Source organism: Silurus meridionalis, chromosome 27 (genome assembly GCF_014805685.1).
Source record: "Silurus meridionalis isolate SWU-2019-XX chromosome 27, ASM1480568v1, whole genome shotgun sequence".
NCBI classification, from domain to species: Eukaryota; Metazoa; Chordata; class Actinopteri; order Siluriformes; family Siluridae; genus Silurus; species Silurus meridionalis.
This window is the reverse complement of record NC_060910.1, coordinates 9144218-9153690: the sequence shown is the minus strand read 5'-3', so window position 1 is coordinate 9153690 and position 9473 is coordinate 9144218.

Here is a 9473-nt window from a genome sequence, read left to right as displayed (position 1 = left end):
GGACTTAATCATTCACTTCTCAATCGGCTCCAAATGGTGCAAAACGCGGCAGCACATCTTCTCTCCAACACCTCAAAACGCTCACACATCACCCCTGTTCTCCGCTCACTTCACTGGCTTCCGGTGCGGTTTAGGGTGGAGTATAAGGTCCTGTTGTTTGTGTTCAAGGCCATCAATGGTCTTGCCCCGGCCTACCTCGCCGAACTATGACGGTCTACCAACCAGCCAGAACTCTCCACTCCTCTGGACATACCTCTTTGGTCACTCCTGAGTACAGATGTAAAAGGTTTAGAGGCCGGTCATTTGCCGTCCAGGGACCAAAGCTGTGGAACGCACTTCCAGCTCACATACGATCCATCACTGTGCTAAGTGTTTTTAAATCGCAGTTGAAAACTCATTTATTCATACAAGCTTTTAACACGTAGCCCTGATGCAACTGCTATTTTACATATATATTGTGTTCTTATATATTTATATTTCTTATATTTTTATTGTCTATTGTCTATTTGTTAATTTTTATTTTTACTGGAAAGTGCCTTGTGCTCCTTTTGGTTGCTGTAAGGCGCTCTATAAATAAAACTTGATTTTATTTGATTTGATATGGTTTTTTAAACACTATAATGCAGAAAATGCCCATACACTTAAAAAAAAAAAAAAAAACATTCACTTACAAAAATAAAATCAGAATAAAAAAAAAATCAATTGTTAGATTTGAATTTAATATGTTGTTAATATGTTGTAATAAAACAATGTACTTGAATGCTACATTTTTTTTTTACATATGCAAATACATTTACAGAAAGCATTAAAATCTCATTTAGTTTTCATTAGGTGTGACTTGTTAATTAAAATGTAAAAATGTTTGTCTCAACCTTAAGGCGTATGACTTTTGTATTCTGTAATGTTTTAAAAGTGTTTTAGTAAAAATGTTCTTACTTCCCTTTTTTTGTCTCCCCGTCAGGTGCAGGTTTTAGGCTTTATTCATTTGTCATCTTCAATTCTGTCATTTCTTTGTAAAGACTTACAGCTGATTATCTTGGACTGTTTAAGTATCATTAAGTACAGTGGCTTTTACAATTATTGGCAAATATACCAACAGGTTTTTAAAAAATTTCTGTATTGTTAAACCTTTTGATATTTAAAAAAATATATACAAAAATACTCTGCTCTCATGGATATGAAACAGTTGCAAACACAACATTGTTTTATCTGAATTTTTTTTTTGTTAAATCTATGTGTAACACAATTATACTAAAAGCAAAAGTAAGTGACTGGCAGCAACAAAGCAACAAGAGGCGATTTATTTTCAAAGATGGTCAGTTACATGATTTATTGCTACAATTGTTTTACTTTAAAGTTGTACTTTATACAGATATAAAACAGTATAGTGCGGCAACTACCAATGGCTGTGAAGATAGTAAAAGCCACATGAGCTGTCTCCTAATTTGTGAAATACCAGTTGTGTTACTCTTTAATAAAAGTAAGAATGCCTAGTGGTGACTTTACAGTACAGCAACTTGTAATGATAAGATCACTCATGTATAAATGTAGAATAATTTAGCATCGTTATTTTTATGTATTTTTATGCTTTTTTCTTTTCACTTTCTGTTATTTCTCACAGTTTTCCCTGTGTTTGAGGCAGCTCACATCCACTTTCATTACGTTTGAAATAGCCTAGGGCATAGCAAAATGCTAGGCAAGACTAAATTAAAGGCACTGCATTAATTCACTGCAAACATTAATATAGTTTCCCTGTTCTTCCCCGATGGCTGTGGAACGTGTCTGTACATTTCTTTCAAACGCCTCAGCTTAAAGCACACTTCGTATGAGCATGCCACATCCACTCAATCTCATTGTAAATTGTGATACATTTCCGTTCAGACGTTCACAGGATTGGAACTTTTCGGCATGTCTGCACTACTTGTACTGGGAAAAAAAAACGAAAAAAAAAAAACATTTTTCCATAGTGTCACAACCAAAGATTTGCTATTCCACTGTGCTGCACTTTCGAACTGTTCTCATGATATGGCAAACCAGATAAAGTCTTTTTTTTTTTGTCTTTCGAAGTGTTTGTCCCTGAATTACACAATTCTGAGAGCTGCATTTTCAATTCAGAGTGTGGATGGAAAGAGTGTATGACTTCCTGCTGGTGCATTCAGATTGGTTGTCTGGTGTCATGCCGTAAATCAATTTGTCAGCGTATGTCATTTTACATACATAAAAAAAATCTTTATTTACTTTACTGATAGAATAGATAGACACTATATGTCACCGGCTTGTCATTTAAATATTCCTCGCAAAGCGTTTTTCATGTGCACTGAACCAGGTGTAACAAAACGTGCATTTTAGCATCATTTTTAAATCCAAACATTTTTTATTATTCAGGGGAAAAAACGGCCCTTAGTGAATGTACTATGACTAATTGCATCATGCCAGGCATCTGCTCAATTAACTATCTAATAGTACTAATTATACATTTATTATATTACATACAATGTTTGCTACTTAAGTCAATCAGTAAAGTGTATAATTTGATTGGTTTGTAACCTTCAAAAAGGGTATCGTTATGACTATCATTAATAATTTTAATGACCTGCATCCACTCTTGACATGTTGCGTGTGAGCCGGGTGAGGATGGACAGGAAGAGTCCCGCTGCCTTGTTCTGCCAATGACAAATTCTCTGTTGTTTGAGTTCCTCAGAATGTTCCTCCCTGCTCAAACCATGTTCCTCTTGATAGGTATTTGTTAGTTTAATAATCCCATAGGGTTTGATTGACTTTACACACATACGCCTGCCTTACATATTCTTAGTAGTCCCCTTATTTTTTCTTAACCTAGTTACCCAACATGCACTGCACATGTTAGATAGAGGCCAATGGTTGGAGATTTATGTTAATTTTGTGGAAAATGCATCGGTGTTTCTTCCTTTCTGTCACTTGTTTTTATCAGTTGGTACAAACTCACTGGTCATTATCTTAAATTCATTTGATCATTCTTTCACTTGAACACCACATTCATACACAGAAGTGTTAGTAATAATAATAATAATAATAATAATAATAATAATAATGATAATAATAATAAGGCTCTGGGCTACTGGAAGCTGCCACACTTGGGGCCCTTGAGTAAGGCCCTTAAACCTCTGTTGTTTAGGGGTTGTTGTAACATGGCTGACCCTGTAGTCTGATCCCAGCATCCTAACATCACTGGAGTATGCAAAGAAAACAAATCGCTGCTGTAAAGTACATGTGACAAGTATAAAACACTTTTCTTTCTTCACTCTATATTTTCCAATAACAAAAGCACATTTTAGAAAAATGACCAGTCATTTTATACGATTATGACTTTAGCCTTCTTGTGCTGGTTTAAACTGTACCATTAATGTGGGTGAAATAGCACCAAAAGGGGGCGTAGCATTCCAACAATTTTAAACACTACTTTTTATTTTCTTTGCTGACCACTCTTAGTGCAGGATTAAAACACAATAATCCTGATTTCAGACACAGACAAAGAAGTTCTCTTCTGTTTCTTGTAGTATGTAGCTGCTGGCTCCTAAAGGCCAGCTCATCCCAAAAACTTTTAATGACTTAGCTTTTATTTAAACCAGCAATTAATTCCTCACCAGGTGTAATATCCATTTTTATGTGCTGAAGTGAAGCATAAGCATAAAAGCCCATGCCTATAATAAATACAAAATAACTTTATTAAAATACTAAATTTTATTAGTAATTTTACTGCTGTCTTTTGCAAAGCCTTCTCTTGTTGCTTATTTAGGCAGTCTCACAAAATGCCTCTCAAAATCATCAACATATCTATATGCCTACAAATTATTACTGTATATGTAAAAATATTATGTTGTTTGTGCAGTTGCTAAGGAAATGTAGAAATGACTTGATAAAAGCTGTGCACAGATTATATGCAAGTTGATAAAGCTAGAGCATTTTATTCAAGGAAAAGTGAGATTAAGTTGCCAAATCAAGACGTACTTGTTGAAAGAATCTAGCTGGTGGAATCCAAACTGTTTCTTACATACCTGTTGTTTGTCCCTAACCACCTAACTGTAACCTTGTGATCAAAACAATAGACCTGCAATGTTTCAATTTCTTTATACCTCATAAAATTAATAAAAGTCTATAAGCATTACTATACAATGTTTCACTACTGTGACTACAGATGTTTAATACAGGGCTAGAGGATTGTAAATCTTTATCAAAATACAACTACCCATAACCATGCACTCCCCACCCCACCTCAACACCCCAACAAAGATACAGTATGTTTGACACATCTGTGACTTATTTACAATCTTGCATGGCCATATATCAGCAGAAGTAAAACCAGAAAGGAAAGCTATATTCCTCCTAGCTCACAGATCAATAAGCAGTACACCTAGCTGCAAGTGAGATATACAGCACGAGTTATAAACACATCACCAGCTTTTCCTTGTTCCTTCCTTGCCTTAGTGCCTTGAAATATTGCAGAAGAGAATACCGTAATTTCTGGACTATTAAGCGCAAATATAAGCCGCACACACTGAATTTGACAAAGATTTTTATTTTGAACATAAATACGCTGCACCTGTCTATAAGCCACAGGTGTCTACATTGAAACTAATATAAAGAATTTCATTGGTTCACCTGAACCCGTTCATCAATTTCATTGGTCTAATGTTACGGGGCTCAGTTTTTTGGTTTGAAGTTTGTGAAACCGGGAAAAACAAAGAAAAAATCCATAAATTAGCCGCTTCGCTGTTTAAGCAGCGGGGTTCAAAGCGTGGGAAAAAAGTAACGGCTTTTAGTCCGGAAAATACATGAGGTAGAACTTTTTTTTAAATCACTACTGTGCTTAAGTAGACGTTTTGAAGACGTTAAGTAGACGTTTTGAAGAAGATTACTGGATGTTAATGTATTTGACATTTTTCAACGATGGTGATGATAAGATGATAATTATGATGATGATTATTATTACAATCATATCACTTTTTATTTTAATTATTGTTATTTTGTTTATTAAATTCAATATTAATTGATAAATTCTTAGTAAGTAATTTTAAATGGTCTGCTTCCAGAATGTATAAGTATTTATTAATCAATGTCGACAGTCTAATAATCTGTTGACAGTTCAGACTTTTTAATTTACTTGAAATGTCAATCCAAGACAGGTTTCGTTTCAATGTTTAGTTTGATTTTCCTACAAACCATTGCTTTTTCGAGGGCAATAAAAGACAGTAATTCTCTGTTAAACTATCTGAGCAAGATTTATGTGCTCAGAAAACAAAAGAAAAAGAGCAGAAACCCAGAATGGAGGCCAAGCACTGTCTAGACATGGCTGTTAAACCATGCAGTGGAAAGGGTCATGGCTAGAAAATAGGCTCTCAAACATGCTTGAAATGAATTGGTCATTTGTCATACCAAAGGGTAACAGTAATAGCAACGCAGGAGAAAGGGTTTGACTCATACTGTCTGATTTGGTCTGACCATGAGTATGCAAAGCTAAGCTGAGAGAAAAATACCACATCCTGAGAACATATTGCAACAGAAAGGGGAACATCTGACTCTGATTGTTCCTCTTGATTTACTTTTAGACGCTCAGCTGACAACTGATTTCAAGGTCACTGTTTTCCTGTATTTGCACAGAGTGTATGTGGCAGAAACAACTGCCTCCCTTGCATCAGTCATAATTATCCCATTAGACAGATAAACAGGAGCACTGCCCTCTGAGCTTGAGACGAGAATTGGTATTGGCATCAGCATAACACATTTGTCTTTATCAGTTTGGTACTTTGCACTTGCCAAATCTGTCACGACTCTTTCTCAGCCAGGCAAAAGGCAAGGGCAAACACTATGAGCCGTATCCCAGCACAGACAATGACTCACCCATCAAAAACCTTAAGGCAATGAATAATAGGATGAACAACCAAAAAAAAATGTAAAAGTTAGCATGGACTCTGGGAAAGACCCATATATCAATACAACAGAAGTGAGGTTGGCCAAATTCCACCCTGCGTCCTAACCACACATTCATTCCGAGAATAATGCTAAATCTTTCTTGCCAAGTTAGACCCCATTCTAATTAAATAGGCCATAAATAAGCCGCTTCTGTCCATATTCCAGTTTCAGACATGTAACTACTTCAGGATTTAAAAAAATATAGGCAGCTCATGCAGTATTAAAACCCTGTCTTCTAGATGATATACAGCATTTACAATTTCCTGATGTGTTTTCTCCCAAACTTGAACTCTTGACATTTTTCCATGTCAGTCTTTAAAAGGCCATGTCTCTTATATGAAAAAAGGAAAAAGGAAGTTATGGAAAAGGGTAATTAACAATCTTCCCTGAAGAACAAACTTCCGTAATGTAATTTCCAACAAAACTAAAACATGCTTTGTGAGTGGGTCACATCAACAAAATGCTACATAGAGGTAGTGTAAAGCTCTAGTATAAGCAGAGATCTATGAGGATTGTCACGCTTATACCATGATAACTTGTAAGCACTTACAAGTTAAAGATGTGATTGCCCTCCGTTACTGAAGTGTGACCGCATGGATAAAAATACCAATTAATATTTTTTAGCAATTATATTTGCAGATCTAAAAATTTTCCCGCATTAAATCATTCATAGAGATAAAGTAGTGCAAGGTTACATTTATTAAAATGAATTTTAATGAATAGTTATGAGAGCCAGCAAGCAAGAGAGTGAGAGGGAAAAAGTGTGTGTGTGTGTGTGTGTGTGTGTGTGTGTGTGTGTGTGTGTGTGTGTGTGTGTGTGACTAAGTTATGTGTGTCCGTGCCGTTTCTCTACCATTATCAGAGCTGTTGATGTTAACTGTCTGTGCTTTGTGCTATTTTACATGCAATTTTAAAGTTATTTTCTCCAGTTCATGAAATTCCTTTTCTTTTCTTCATCTCATTTATCAAAACTGACATATTCACTATATTAATGAATAGAACACGCAAAAAAACATCTACAGTATTTAGCTAAGTAATGTATTTCGGAAATGTTTACAATAGCTGGTTCTCTACTTATGCAACTATGAATGCATGTTACTATAGTTACAGTTGTTTTTAAGGCAGAGCATTTATTTAGAACATAATTAAAATGACTAGAGCTAAGTCCATTCATTACATTGGTATGCATTGGGCATTCTGTGATTAAACACCACCTAATGCCAATAGCATTAGCATCCAAGAAGTGTGTTTTGCTACCAAACAGAGATTTATGCTAGCCGACCCTAGCCTTCCAAATGATACAATGGTGAAAACTGGGAATTAATTCCTGGAATTATACATTAATTTTGTTTGGTGCTTGTAACAGCTTTGGCTGGGATTCAGAAATATTTTTAACTTCAATTTTAATTCTATAAGTGTATTCATTTTCTGATATGTATAGGCAGTTAAAACGATGAATGTTAATCTCTTAAAGCTGAAACAGGTGAACATTAAGATTTTTCTCTCCCTCTCTGCTTTTTTAACACCTACCAGCATAATTCCTTTCATTAGAGATCACTGAGTAGCTATTTTTTTATTGAAATTTATTGTACAATAATTTGGATTGTTTCTCTTTGTACTATAAGTTTCACTGAACTTGAAATTTTATTTGCTTGTTTTTAATATTAAATGACAAATAAAAAGAACTAATTCTGGCAACTCTAATTTTAATGTAATGTTTGGTGTAATGCAACATTTATTTTCAGCTCACAGCCAACAATCAATTAAGATTTTTGGCCCTTCATAGGAAAACGTGTGTGCATCTCTGACCTGCATGTATCATTAGAAGCCAGTGAACCTCTGGAGCAGCTAAGAAACACAGAAAAAAAGTGTTTTCCTACACATCTTTCATAGTTAATTGTGCACACAAACAATTAGTCATCCATATGTTTTCAGAAAGCAAACAGTGGCTTGTTATTTACAATATGCCGTGGCAGCATTTGCATTTCTGAGTACATAGTAAACATATATTATCAAAGCACATTTTGAATATACAGTATACAGTCATAAATATGTAAATTCAGATCACTGGCATTAAAAATAAGCTTTTATATGATTTCACAGTTTTTTGTCACTACACTTGTTCATAGTGTGATACTTTACCAAATTCCCATCACCCGATATGTTCATTAACCGTGTTTCCTGATCACCGTAACCTTGAAAAGAAATGCATTGTTAAACACATAGGATCTTAAATTATGAATCATCCATGAAACAGCCATTATACATTAGGTCTAAATCTATTAATCAAGCCACACTAGCCCAACTAGCACTAGTCCCTCCTCTAATACCTATTATCACCAACCTTGAGGAGGAACAAAGAAAGAACCGAGATCAAATCAATCAACCGTTTGATAAATGCTACTATACGTTTCAGTGTCAAACACGTTTGACAAATGATGGCCTTGGAGCCTGCCCTTGTCAAGGTGCCTAAAGGCAGCAAACATGATTCCTTGACTTGGAGACTATGTGCGAGGGGTTTGAATGTAAACTTTCAATGAATAAACACTACGAGAAGGTATAATAATCCATATATGTACATCACAGAATGTAGAGCAAAGATCAACAGCTACAAAGCAAAGTATGTTGAGATTCTATGCGGAAAAAAAAGATTGTGAATAAGAATAGATTTCTTAGAGGGCAGCTTAGCTAGAGGCAAAAAAATGGGCCAGTTCGGAAAATTTGTGAGGTTTTTAGCCCTGTGTCAAAATCAATGGTAATGTATGATAAAGAATGACTTGGAGTCAGTAACAGAAAAAACAACCAGACATACCATGTTATAATCTCTGCTATGTCTAGCTGTCTGTGTGCCTGTGCGTCTGTGTGTGTGTGTGTGTGTGTGTGTGTGTGTGTGTAAGAAAGAGTCATACATGCTAGGATAACAATAATTTAAGTGAAAAATGCCACCAGAGGTGCTTTTGAACATCATTTATTTTGTTATTCATGTTTAAAACCTTGCTATGGTTTCAGTTTGTCTAAGGACAAGTGAAAAAAATGCCTATTGGACATTTATATACTTTCCTCTACAGGATACAGTGAAATTCAATGATTCAAGACTTTGATTGAACTTCATGAGGAATGGACTGAGGCTGGGTCAAGCTATCAAGAGCCACCACACACAGACATGTGAAGGCATTTGGCCACAGTTGTCATATTCCTCTTTTTAAGCCATTCATAAGTGGCTTAAAGAATCTATGGGGTATTGTAAAGAGGAAAATGAGAAACAAGAGACCAAAAAAATGCAGATGAGCTAAAGGCCACTGTCAAAGAAACCCGGGCTTTCATACCACCTCAGCAGTGCCACAGACTGATCACCTCCATGCCACGCCGAATTGAGGCAGTAATTAAAGCAAAACGAGCCCCTACCAAGTATTGAATACATATACAGTAAATGAAAATACTTTCCAGAAGTCCAACAATAAACAAAATTTTTTTTTGTGAATTGGTGGGTTTTTGTTAAATGTGAGCTAAAATCATCACAATGA